Genomic DNA, 15,657 nt, shown 5'->3' with positions numbered 1-15,657 from the left:
CGTTTTGTAGATGATATTATTTGGTAGGAAGAACTGTTCTGAAAGCACTACTTTATTTGATGACCATTTCTCAGACACATATTTCGTCATATAGCCTGGCGCTCTGTCTCCAGCTACTCTAAGAAAGACAAATATCAGAAGACGAATCCTAGTCACCACGTCAAGCATCAGGTAAGTAGGTATCAAAAAAAGTAAGAAATACAATAAGTTGAACAAACTGGAAAGAAAGTATATATTAATAGTTTGGATATGGTTGTGTCTATATAGTTCATGATGTATATATACTTTCAACTTTCATACCGTACTGCAGTTGTTGGTGTCATTATATATCAATTGCTTACCAATCACAATGTTCCGGGTTTAGTCCCATTACGTGGCACCTTGGGAAAATGTCTTCTACTATAGCCTCGGGCCGACCAACCCCTTGTGAGTGGATTTGGTAGGCAGAAACTGAAAGAAGCCTGTCGTATATATATATATAAGATCTCCTACTACTATGTTTTTATTGATGAAATTCACCTCTCTGTCTTTATATCTACCATCTTTGTAATGTTGGCAAATGGAATAAGTATTAAAATGAACATTGTCAATTTAATTTTAAACAATCCATATGTGGCTGAAGAGTTCTCTACATTTTAAAACTTATGTAATACTTACATTGGTTAATTGAAGTAGCAAGAAACGATTGTACTACACTACCTTTGGATATCCTTGTTGCTTATTTTGATTATATATATATATATATATATATATATATAAATATATATATATATGTGTGTGTGTATGTTTGTGTATCTGTGTTGCCCCCCCCTCCCCAACATAGCTTGACAACCGATGCTGGTGTGTTTACATCTCCGCAACTTAGCGCTTCGGCAAGATTGACCGATAGAATAAGTACTAGACTTACAACGAATGTCCTGGGGTCGATTTGCTTTATTAAAGTCGGTGGTCCAGCATGGCCGCAGTGAAATGACTGAAGCAAATAAAAGAATAAAAGAATAATGATTCTATGTGATATATGCTCCTGGTGCTTCAGGCTCTGAACCATCCACCATAATGACGCCGGTCACGACATGCATTCTTTTATATAAACCTAAAGGAGGATACAATGCTGCTTCCTTTATTTCTAATTGAATCTACCTTTAGTTATATACACGTATAGAATGAAACGCAACATTATTTACGTCGTAAATAATTGTGAAGTAAAACGATGTGTGATGGGTGAACTCAGCAACGATGTATCAATTTGATGTTTTGCTAGATTCCGTGATAGCTCGTAGTTTCTTACCTAGATGTGATAATGATATTTTTAGCTTGAGCTTTCAGCCGAGTTTTCAAACTGTTTTAACCATTTTTATCAGATATGTGATTCCACTTATAAATTACGAAATAATTAAAACTAAAATACTAAAGCAGTATTCATTGTTTAAGATTTCATGGAGTAAACATCAAAACAATTTTAAAACTCTTCTAAATTGGACAAATATCTTTGCAGCACGATGGGAGTTAAGAAAGACAGATGGAAATGAATTAGAAACAGATACTATAAAATGAATGTATGTCATTATTTCGCTTTGTTTCAAGATTTATTGCCAAGAGAGAAAGGGCCGTTTCTAACATAGACCCAAAGCTTCTTCACTGGAATTCCAATAACATCAATAGGGAATTTCTGAATAGATATCTGCAGGTTTGTGTATTTTGTTTTATGTATGCATGTATGTATGTATGTATATACTGATGCAAGCATTTATATATGTATATATATATATATATATATATATATATATATATATATACACATATATATATTTATATACATATATATAAATGCATACATACATATTATTATACATATATACACATACACAAATATATAAATAAATAAATATATATATATATATATATATATATATATATATATATATATATATATGTATGTATATGCATAAATATGGCCAAGTAAAACACGTTGAGAAATGAGTGAAATCAGCGTTATCAGAAGAGAGAAGAAAATGCTGTGACTGTAAGTCGGTAATCATTCTTTTTTCCTTTTTCCTTCGACAGAGCACGCTTGATTAGTATTGATCTACATGCGCATCATTTCATTGAGAGTTCATAGAGTCATTCCTGTAAACATCAATCTCTTTCTTATCACTGGATAATTATTTTATTCGACTTAGCTTTTCCCCTTTTTCATCAATTCACTATTCTTCCTCCTGTTACTTATGCAATTACATTTGTGTCCCTAACATTCTATAATTTTCACTTGTGGGAGCGATGTGGGAATAGATTAAATCTATTCCTCTCAATGACGCAATAAACTATTCAGCAGTTTATAAGTAATTTTCAACTATAGATTCGCTCATTTTGTCAATGAACGTGTTCTCCGATATTCATTATCCTGAGGTTTCGGGAAATTGAGTAGCCTAGGGAAATTCATCACAACAATACCATGTACATACGCACGCACATACGCACGTGCACACAAACACACACGCACGCTGACGCCCAATTATATACGTATAATTATTTTCTACTCGAGGTACAAGGTCTAAAAATTTGGAGGAGGGGGCGAGTCGATTCGATATCAACCCCCAGTAAGCAACTGGTACTTAATTTATCAACCCTGAGGGGACGAAAGACAATGTCGACCTCGGCGGATTTGAATTCAGAACGTAAAGACAGATGAAAATTATAAACGTATAATTACCGTTCATTTACGTATATTTATGCATATATATATATATATATATATATATATTATATATATATATATATATATATATATATATATATATATATTATATATATATATAGTATATATATATATATATATATATATTATATATATATATATATAATATATATACATATTTGTGTATATATGTATAATAAATATGTATGTATGCATTTATATATATTTATATAAATGTATATATGTGTGTACATATATATATTATAATATATATATATATATATATATATATATATAAATGCTTGCATCAGTATATACATACATAAAACAAAATATACAAACCTGCAGATGTCTATTCAGAAATACCTGTTTATGTTATTGGAATTCCAGTGAAGAAGCTTTGGGCCTATGTTAGAAACGGCCCTTTCTCTCTTGGGAACAAATCTTGAAACAAAGGTAAATAATGACATACATATTAGTGTGTGTGTTTGTGAGTTTGTGTGTGTGTATGTGTGTTTGTGTGTGTGCGCGCGCGTATGTGTGTGTGTGTGTTGTGTGTGTGTGTGTGTGAATGTACCTGCGTTTCCGTTTATATAGTTGAGTAGCATGATTCGAAGAGCTAGTCGCACAGGTAATTAGTAGGGGTGATGAAATATGTACACGGCTTGGAAAGTAGACATAAACCAGATGATTCTCGAACAATAATATTTTTTAATAAATGCATGATATATCTTCCGTTCCATATATAATTAGCGGGAGTTACGATAACATGACTTCTATTTAACAACTCACGCTCTTGTAACAGATATTATGAAGTATGCGTTTATCAATCAAAGGTTTAGGAAATGGAGAAATATAAATATAAATCTTTAGTTAAATATATTCAATGAGAATATTATATATTGAGTTTATAGTAAGTGCTCTATTATATCAAAGTGTTAATACTATTAATGCATTTATAAATTTAATACGAGCGATTATATATATATATATATATATTAATAATATATTATTATTAATATTAGAAAATCAATATCAAAACTCCTCAGAAACATATATACGTGTGAAAAATAATTGTTGCATTAAAAATATATTAATAAATAAATATAAATATAAATATAAATATGTATAAAATATATGTAAATATGTATAAGCATATATATAATATAATGTATATGACAGTTTAAAAGTTTGGAATTAATTATTTATAGCATCTTACGATGGTTTCACAGAAGACTTGCCCCTATAATGAAATCCTATATTGATAAGAATTTATAGACAACGCTTCTGCTCTTCAGAGATGGAAAATTTGAATTCTGTATAACACATCGAATGATAGTTGTTTTGTTTCTTTTTTAAGTTTAAGTAAAACTATAAAATAGTGTTTGTTTGAAAGATAAATTAATAATTAAAAATTACTACATTTCATGAGAGTTTTTATATCCATATATATTTCTTTGGTAATTCTTCTGCAATAATCCATAATATTCATATGTAAAAACTCGTTTAGTTATCTTGTGTTCCAAATATAGTTCATATAGTTAGTTTAGGAATGTGAAATTTGTATATAATTTAGCATCAGAATCTTCAAATTCATATATGTCATCTTGGTAATTCTTCTGTAGCAATCCACAATACTTTTGTCTTGGAAATTTTTCTGTAGTAATCCGTAATGCTTTTGTGTAAAATTCATTATTTTATCCCGTAATCCAAATATAGTTCATTATACAAAATCAAATTATATTTTAAATTATATGTGAAACTATGCTTTTTAAATAATTAATTCAAAACTTTTAAAGTGTCGAATACATTATACATTTATGCATAAACATATTTACATATATTTTATACATATTTTTATTTATTTATATATTTTTAATACAACAATTATTTTTCTCACTTATATATATTTCTAATGAGTTTTGATTTTGATTTCCTAATATTAATAATAATATATTATTTAAAAAAATATGTATATATATATGTATATATATACGCGTGGTGGTGTGGTTGTGTTAGTGTTTGTTTATCTATCCCCAACAAATTGTGTTGGTGTCTTTGTACCCGTAATATAGTGGTTCGGAGAAAGAACAACCCGATAGACAAATTACCAGGTTTACCAAAAAAACAAAAACAAGTATAGGTGACAATTCATTTCGTACTTCTATGGCCCAGTGTAATTACTGAGGCATATGAAACATGGAATAATATATATATATATATTATATATATATATATATATATATATACATTTATCTATCTATCTATATATATATATATATATTATCTATATATATATATATAATATAATATATATATGATAAATGTATATATATATATATTATATATATATATATATATATATATATATTTATCTATCTCTCTCTCTCTCTCTCATATAATATATATATACATTTATCTATATATATGATATATATATATATATATATACATTATAATATATATAGAATATATATATATATATATATATATATATATATATATATATAATTTATCTATATATATATAATATATATATATATATACCGGAGTAAACACATAAATGTGAGAAACAAGGTGAAAAAAAGAGTACTCAATACCAGTGGTAGAGTAATATGCTTTATTTTAAGCAGCAGAAATTCAACAAAATCTGTTACTCTGAGTTTCTCGTTGCCGTTCATCAGACAGTTTTTGCTAGAATGGAACATATATATTAATTCAATCTATACTCTTACAAACGCTACACCTTTAAAAGAAATGGACTTGTTTGATGGCCCTTTAGAAAAAAACGGTCAATCTTCGAGCGATAAACAAAAAGGTCAAAAATATATGTATATATATATAAAAAAACTTATAAAAATTATAAAAATTATAAAATCCGAGGAAAAAACCGAGGAAAAAACCTATTGCCGTTAATGAAGGACAGTACAATTAATGCATAGAAATTAAACCTGTTATAAATACTGCAATACATATTTATATTAAAATCCACATATATATATCAACATACACAAAAGGATGCGCGTAAACGCCATACATACATATACAGACGTATGAATATGAATCTAAATTATACACATAAAAGCATGTGTACATATATTCACGCAAACCGTCTCGCACGCAAGCTAAAATTCATCTATGTAGCAATTCTCATATACTGAGCAAGGAGGGGGAACGAAAGAAAGGGAAAGAGAGAGAAAAGGAACGAAAGAGGGGAGGGGGAAATTGTAGCGATGTTATTGGCATCTATAGAGGCCAGTATACATACACAAGTTGAATTGATACATATACAACCGTCGTGTGTATGCGTGCTTAAGCACAGCATACTTTCACTTACACATACACAGATACGCATGCTTACAAATACATATGCTTTGCTATACACAAACTTATAGAAACATTCTAAATTTGACAACATTGCTTTTTTTAAAAAAAAACATTGCTTTTAAAAATGGGTGCATTAATAAAAAATATATACGAAAGAGATATAAAAAAAATATAACATCCTATTTTGGGTCATTTATAAATAATCAAGGTAATATAAATAATCAAGGTAATCCTATGCCAATACAAACATGAAAACAAAGTTTGTAGGGTTTTCCTAATATATATGTAGAAACAATAAGACTTTGCTATAGATCCGTCGTAGCGCTTAAGAGTCAAAATCAAAATCAAAAACAAAAATACAAAATATATACTCTATCCATATGGTATATTATATTCGACATTTTAAATTTAGCCGCGTGCCTACATAAGTTCATTAACTCACTTCTTTGATTCAAAGAATTATTGTCTTTGAATAATATGTGCATTTTTTCTAATAAGCAAAGCTTGCACTTGAAAATTATATTTGTAAGCTTCATGCCTGTATGGTGCCGCCCTGTCCAGAATGCTCCTGTCACGTTGAAAGGTGGGGCTTTTTTCTTTTAGTCCCAGACATATTTTGCTAGGGGTTTTCTTCCTATTCTCTGGGTATTTAAAAGAATTCTTATGAGAATAAAATCTTGTTTTAAATGAATTTTCTGAAGCCCCTGTGTATGTCTTGTATTCCGATGAGCCTTCCACTTGCACCTGGGCTATATAAACCACTCCTTTCACTAGAATTTCCCTTCTAACGGACAGGAGCTTTCGTTTTTGCAATTACATTTCTTAATGGGCTCGGCACCATGTCTAATCTCAATTAGCTTCCTATTATGTTGGCTAATGTAAGAGGCGAATTTTCTGCAACAAGAATAGCTAACCTTCAGGGTTCTTCTATTAAATATTCTGTAGAATTTATGACCCTGCTTAAAATGCTTAGAGACTAATCTCAAAAATTCCTTACCTATTAGTCTTTACGCCAAATTGAAAGCCGGGTTGAACCACAAACTTTCCTGGTCCTGTTCTTCGTGCAGCATTATTATTAGCATTAAGCTGTTGAACTGGATCTTCTCCGAGAATCCACTATTCTTTAATGCGCTATCGTAATAAGGTGCAGCATTATGGAATGCTGCCTCGTCCGAAGAAATTGAAGATATTCTTCTACCTACATTGCTGACTAAGGCTAAGGATAACTGGTGGATGGTTCGAATCTTTGTAATATACGATAGCTTTTCATTGGGCTTACGGAAAGGTTTAAATCTATCCGATCTTACATTAATTTACGTCTAAAAAATCTACACTATTCAGGGTAGTATCTATCGTAATCCGTAAGCCCCCTTTGAAAGAAAGCTATAAGGTCCTTCCTAAGTCTATCTGATTCATGGCCATTTAGATTATGCGTGGCTATAAGGCCGTCATCCCTATATAGACCTGCATCTATAAATGGGAATTCTAAAAATTCTAAAATCTAAAAATAGAATTCCCATTTATAGATGCAGGTCTATATAGGGATGACGGCCTTATAGCCACGCATAATCTAAATGGCCATGAATCAGATAGACTTAGGAAGGACCTTATAGTTTCTTTCAAAGGTGGGCTTACGGATTACGATAGATACTAATGAATAGTGTAGATTTTTAGACGTAAATTTTAATGTAAGATCGGATAGATTTAAAACCTTTCCGTAAGCCCAATGAAAAGCTATCGTATATTAGCAAAGATTCGAACCATCCACCGTTATCCTTAGCAACTTAGTCAGCAATGTAGGTAGAAGAATATCTTCAATTTCTTCGGACGAGGCAGCATTCCATAATGCTGCACCTTATTACGATAGCGCATTAAAGAATAGTGGATTCTCGGAGAAGATCCAGTTCAACCAGCTTAATGCTAATAATAATGCTGCACGAAGAACTAGGACCAGGAAAGTTTTGTGGTTCAACCCGGCTTTCAATTGGCCGTAAAGACTAATATAGGTAAGGAATTTTTGAGGATTAGTCTCTAAGCATTTTAAGCAGGGTCATAATTCTACAGAATATTTAATAGAAGAACCTGAAGGTTAGTATCTTGTTGCAGAAATTTCGCCTCTTACATTAGCCAACATAATAGGAAGCTAATTGAGATTAGACATGGCCGAGCCCATTAAGAAATGTAATTGCAAAAACGAAAGCTCCTGTCCGTTAGAAGGGAAATGTCTAGTGAAAGGAGTGGTTTATAGAGCCAAGGTGCAAGTGGAAGGCTCATCGGAATACAAGACATACACAGGGGCTTCAGAAAATTCATTTAAAACAAGATTTTATTCTCATAAGAATTCTTTTAAATACCCAGAGAATAGGAAGAAAACCAGCCTAGCAAAATATGTCTGGGAACTAAAAGAAAGGAAGCCCCCACCTTTCAACGTGACATGGAGCATTCTGGACAGGGCGGCACCATACAGGCATGGAGCTTACAAATATAATTTCAAGTGCAAGCTTTGCTTATTAGAAAAAATGCACATATTATTCAAAGACAATAATCTTTGAATCAAAGAAGTGAGTTAATGAATTTATGTAGGCACGCGGCTAAATTTAAAATGTCGAATATAAATATACCATATGGATAGAGTATATATTTTGTATTTGATTTTTGATTTTGATTTTGACTCTTAAGCGCTACGACGGATCTATAGCAAAGTCTTATGTTTCTACATATATATTAGGAAAAACCTACACAAATTTGTTTTCATGTTATTGTATTGCATAGGATTACCTTGATTATTTATATTACCTTGATTATTTATAAATGACCCAAAATAGGATGTTATATTTTATTTTATATGTCTTTCGTATATATTTTTATTAATGCACCCATTTTTTAAAAGCAATGTTTTTTTTAAAAAAAGCAATGTTGTTCAAATTTAGAATGTTTATATAAGTTTGTGTATAGCAAAGCATATGTATTGTAAGCATGCGTATCTGTGTATGTGTAAGTGAAAGTATGCTTGTGCTTAAGCACGCATACACACGACGGTATGTATATGTATCAATTCAAACTTGTGTATGTATCTGGCCTCTATAGATGCCAATAACATCGCTACAAGTTTCCCCCCTCCCCTCTTTCGTTCCTTTTTCTCTCTTCCCCTTTCTTTCGTTCCCCCTCCTTGCTCAGTATATGAGAATTGCTACATAGATGAATTTTAGCTTGCGTGCGAGACGGTTTGCGTGAATATATGTACACATGCTTTTATGTGTATAATTTAGATTTCATATTCATACGTCTGTATATGTATGTATGGCGTTTACGCGCATCCTTTTGTGTATGTTGATATATATATGTGGATTTTAATATAAATATGTATTGCAGTATTTATAAACAGGTTTAATTTCTATGCATTAATTTGTACTGTCTTCATTAACGGCAATAGGTTTTTTCCTCGGTTTTTTCCTCGGATTTATAATTTTTATAATTTTTATAAGTTTTTTTATATATATATACATATATTTTTGACTTTTTGTTTATCGCTCGAAGATTGACCGTTTTTTTCTAAAGGGCAATCAAACAAGTCCATTTCTTTTTAAGGTGTGTAGCGTTTGTAAGAGTATAGATTGAATTAATATATGTTCCATTCTAGCAAAAACTGTCTGATGAACGGCAACGAGAAACTCAGAGTAACAGATTTGTTGAATTTTCTGCTGCTTAAAATAAAGTATATATATATATATATATTACGTGACCGTGATCACGTGATCGACCAGTCCATCAGATGTAGTTAAACATCGGTGGTCACAATGCGTTCGCATTGTTTTAGCCTTCGAATGAGCCCCCCCCCCCCCGCTGGCGAAGCGAGCAGGCCAACCGAAGAAAGAGTGGGAGAAAGAGTGCTGAAAGAGTACAGCAGGGATCACCACTCCCTGCCGGAGCCTCGTGGAGATTTTAGGTGTGTTCGCTCAATAAACATTCACAACGCCCGGGCTGGGAATCGAAACCACGATCCTACGACCGCGAGTCTGCTGCCCTAACCACGGGGCCATTGCGCCTCCACATTGTTGGTAAGCAAGCTACTTACCACACAGCCACTCCTGTGCGTATATATATATATATAGGCGCAGGAGTGGCTGTGTGGTAAGTAGCTTGCTTACCAACCACATGGCTCCGGGTTTTCTCCCACTGCTTGGCACCTTGGCAAGTGTCTTCAACTATAGCCTCGAGCCAACCAATGCCTTGTGAGTAGATTTGGTAGATGGAAACTGAAAGTAACACGTTGTAAATATATATATATAAGTGTGTGTACATGTATAAGTACGCGTGTGTATGTGTGTATATATTTGTGAGTCTGTGTTTGATCCCCCCCCTTTGCTTCACAACCGATGTTGTGTTTACGTCCATTTAACTTAGCGGTTCGGCAAAAGTGAATGATATTATAAGTACTAATCTTACAAGGAATAAATCCTGGGGTCGATTTGTTCGACTGTAGGCGGTGCTCCAGCACGGCCGCAGTCAAATAACTGAAGCAAGTAAAAAAGTAAAGAAGTTATTTTAATAGGTATTTATATTCGGGTTTTTATTTGTTTATGTTTTTACGTGCAGAAACTTTGTACATGTGTAAGTACGCACGGCTTCAATTAAATTTGATGTTGTCAGCCATTTATCTCAATAAACACGAATAACGTTTGTTTTATTGCCTTAATTCTATAGATGAACACCCACACGCACGCACATACACACACATATATATCAACACACACATATATATCTATGTATATATGTATATTTTTGAGGTTATAAGAATCTAGAAACTGCGTGACTAACTGAAATAATTCCTGAAAGGGACAGTGAAATAAACCTATAAATAATAATGTGTCAACATTTGGTTAAATATGCTAGAAAATCTTGAAGGTTGCCAGAAAACATCTCCAGTGTATAAAACTATTAGTAACTCATCAATATATACTGTGTATATTAAATATTATTTATCTCTCATCGGAGTAAAGACTTTTCTGATCGTATCTGACGGAAATATATGCTGGTGTGTGTGTGTTTAAACATTTATTTTTATGCGCCCTTTTCAAGCCTAGGCAGGCTCATGGGCGCGGTTTCCCGATTTCTATGGCGTATGTGATCCTCCCAGTTCTATGGCGTATGTGTTCCTCCCAGTTCTATGGCGTATGTGTTCCTCCCAGCTGGACGGGACGCCAGTCTATCGCAACGTTACTCAAGAAACAGGAAGGAAGGGTGAGAGAAAGTTGGTGCGAAAGATTACAACAGGCATTGTCACCACCCCCTGCCGGTGCCTCGTGAATCTTTAGTTGTTTTCGCTCAATAAACACACGCACAACGCCAGGTCTGGAAATCGAAACCGCGATCCTCCGACCGGGAGTCCGCTGCCTTAACCACTGGGCCACTGCGCCTCCACGTGATTAAACATTTGCGTTGGTAATATGACAAATGTAAGTCTACGTCATGTTGTTGAGTTGTAATTCAAAGTAACAGTAAAGATATCAATATTTTCAACGCTGCGAATGTACATTTGCTCCATATTTTCCTAGAGTTAATGATGTCATCCAATATAAAATAAACTTCGACGTTATATTGTTAACATTTTGACAGGTGTAGGCGGAAATGTTGTGGAGAGAAATTATTGCCATATGAAAATATAGGGAATGAAATTTTGTATTAATGAAATTTGCCTTTAATGAAACAAAGAATAACATAATTGAAACAGAGGGCTTTTAAATATATTGTAATTTATGAGGGCTATTATGAACAAAAAAAAGCAATTACCTTGTTACTTGAAGGCAAACTTTACACGAAAATTATGATTGCAAAATTATGCTGAGATCGCGAGTTGTGTTGATGTCGTGGCCGTAAAAATTGATATTTATGTATTTGCTGTGTCATCCGTGTTATTTTCCCTCGTAATATCGTATGTGTTTGTTCATTATTTCGAAATGTGCTATACTGCAAAATAAACAATTATTTATATGGACGCGCATTATATTTAATTTATTTGATTCCGCTTATTTAATGCGTTTTGATTTATTAAGTTTTGTATTTACATAAGTATATTAGAAATATACGCGGGCCATAAGAATTGAGAATCGTCGTGAAAACCTGAAATTATGTTGTATTTGGGTTTTTAGAAAAGGTAGACCTTGAAACAAACAGAATTATAAATAAGCCGTTCTGCTATTGGCACACGGCTCGAAATTTTTGTAGGGAAGTGGCCAGTCGATTAGATCGACCCCAGTACCCACCTTGTACTTAATGTATCCACCAGGAAAGGATGAAAGGCAGTGTCGACTTCACAGACTCAGAATTATAACTAATACCAAGTGAATACTGGGTGAAACACTTCTGTTTGCATTCGTCCGGTGGTAGAACTCCTGTCATGTTTACAGGAGATATTATTTAGAGACAATAGTGTTGGCTTGGACGTTTTAAATGTAAAGGAACATCAACCCAAATTTTTATGCGCTATAATTCATAGTTTTTCTTCTTCGAGATCCACAGTTCCAAGAGAGAGCTAATATCCGTGTTACTCTATATATTTTATGAGAGTCTGAAATTTCATGCTTGTAACAGAAATCCGTTTCATTCATTTATTTATGAGAGTATTTTTTTCTAAATATTACTTTAGTATTTATAATTCGGTTTGTTTTCGTAGATACTGATGGAGAACTTTTTTTGTTACTTTAATTTAATTTTAATTGGCTCAAAAAGCAAACGCAATGCCATGTAGGGGGACAAGGATTTGTGTACAGGGAGGATGGTCATACAAAGAGTGCAGGCCATTTCCGGTCAAGAAAGACTTTGAACCGAGCGGTCGTCGGCATCTTCACTATCTCGTCCGGCAGCTTATTCCACGGGTCCGCAACCTATTTGGAGAAAGCCCCTCCCCTTCGATTGAGATGAAATCGTCGTAGATAGAGCTTTTCGGAGTGAACCCGCAGCCCACGCTCATGGATTTAACATGTAATTCTATGAACTAGGGAGTGTTATCCGAATGCTTCTTCCTGTACTTGCTTCGTTATCTCATAGAAGAAGTAAATTGGCTGTTAATTGTTCTCTGTTAGTGTCTCATTGGGGAAAAATTGCAAATAATGCATTAGAAGTTTGTAAATATACGTGGGATAAGTTTATTGCTCATATAAATATTTTTGACTTCAGACTAAGATTTTAGTATTAAATTTCCCGTGTTAATTGGAATTAAGCTTGAAGTGTTATTCTATGTACGTCAGCAAGTAGTTCGCACATTCGAAACTCTCACTATAAAACTAAAATAGACAGGTTGGAGATTAAATTGCGTTATCCTACTCAAAGTTCAACATTGATACTCTAAGGTTTATAATTCCAAATACTTCACATAGACCCTCAGATATCGTCTGCATGGTGGCTTATAGAATATCCTGAATATGAGAAAAGCTTTCCATACATAGAGTGATACAGCAGTAGCACTATAAAGCCTATACATACATACAAAATGTTATTTTTCTATGTTTCACAGGATTATGTAATTTCATCGAGGATTACACCTCTTTTATTTACTTGCTGAGGCTATGTCAAAAAATTTGCAATGACATTAACCGTCACACGTCCTCTACAATTTAAAAGTATTTGCTTAGAAATTCTAAGAGTACTCATCAATGAACAACGTACGTGATTCTGAGTAGAGCTGTATGTGCCTATTTTATAGCAACAGCGAAGCAAACATCTTAATTTTACTATACTGCATCATCTTTTTCCGATTTGCAGAAATCATCACACGGAATATATATTGTAAGTTTAACTTCCGTTGAATACTTATAAAAATGTATTTAGTAAATGCTATGAAATATAAAAATGATTAGGATTAAATATATGATAAATTTTTTTAAAGATGACTAATATATTATCTATTGGATTTTGTTGACCAAACACCTAACATCGCAATTCATCGCTAAAATATAGAAGAAATTTATAAATGTTTATTTCTGGCTAACCTTTAAATTATAAAGTCATTAAATTTGCCACAATTGTTTAAAGTGATACTCTCTCTTTTACTCTTTTACTTGTTTCAGTCATTTGACTGCGGCCATGCTGGAGCACTGCCTTTAATCGAGCAACTCGACCCCGGGACTTATTCTTTTTGTAAACCCAGTACTTATTCTATCGGTCTGTTTTGCCGAACCGCTAAGTGACGGGGACGTAAACACACCAGCATCGGTTGTCAAGCAATGCTAGGGGGACAAACACAGACACACAAGCACACACATACATATATATACATATATACGACAGGCTTCTTACAGTTTCCGTCTACAAAATTCACTAACAAGGCATTGGTCGGCCCGGGGCTATAGCAGAAGACACTTGCCCAAGAGGCCACGCAGTGGGACTGAACCCGGAACCATGTGGTTGGTTAGCAAGCTACTTACCACACAGCCACTCCTGCGCCTATGAAGTTTCTTATATCAAATATTGCATTGTAATTTATTTTACTCATCTCACATGCATTAGCTGTAGTGATAGCAATTTATATACCATGCAGATTGCATCACGAAATCTTTTAGTCAATATTATGAGTGAATACATATTTATTAGTGGCCAATTCTCACTTTAGAAATGATCATAAAAATGTTTTGTTTTTCCTTCAGATTTTGAGCTTTCACTCGGAGGAAATGTTTATCGAAAATATGTTCACTTGGAGCGTAACGGATTCTTGAAGTGGATATTTCCCATGTATAATATGAAGTGTCTCTGCAATAACCATGTGCTATTACAGATTCTAATCGATAACTGATTATTCCCATTCCTTCGTTTTACTTCATTTGCACTTATTCTCACCCGTTTATTCGATTTTGTATACGCTTGCAACTTGTCGCAGAGTCTTTCGTTGAAGTAGATTGCTACAAGTTCACTTAGCACGCTTAATTTGTGATAATCTTATAGCCGAAAGTCTTGGATTCTTTTTCTGCTGCTCAAATCAAATAACTGATTACGTTGCTTTCATAAGAACATTCGTCGTGTATGGTGATCCATGAAAGAACTGTCACAACCTTCGACAATTTATTTAAATACACAGACAAATATAGACGCATATCAATTTACACACAGACATTTATATGCATGTCTTTACATATATTGATATATACATACATATTATATATATGTTTGTATATATATATATATATACATATGTATACATATATTTATTTATATACATATATATGTATATGCAATTGTATGTATGCATATATATATGTATATATTTACATATATATATACTTATATATATTTATATACATATATATGTATATGCAGTTGTATATATCTATATATATATGTATATATTTACATATATATATATATATATATATACCACACACACACCACACACACACATATATATATATATATATATATATATATATATATATATGTGTGTGTGTGTGTGTGTGTGTGTGTGTATATATAATAATAACAATAATACCAGGATGGAATTTATAAATATTCAATACATCGCTACATACGTTTCCACAAATCAGATGATTTTGACTTCAGAGTCGATATCCTTGGGGTTAGTACAGTAACGTCCGTATTATCCGTGGACATCATCATTGATCCGTTTCATCAGGCGCTACTTTATA

This window comes from Octopus sinensis, linkage group LG6 (assembly GCF_006345805.1).
Source record: "Octopus sinensis linkage group LG6, ASM634580v1, whole genome shotgun sequence".
NCBI classification, from domain to species: domain Eukaryota; kingdom Metazoa; phylum Mollusca; class Cephalopoda; order Octopoda; family Octopodidae; genus Octopus; species Octopus sinensis.
The sequence above is the reverse complement of the archived record's forward strand: the minus strand, read 5'-3'. Positions refer to the sequence as shown.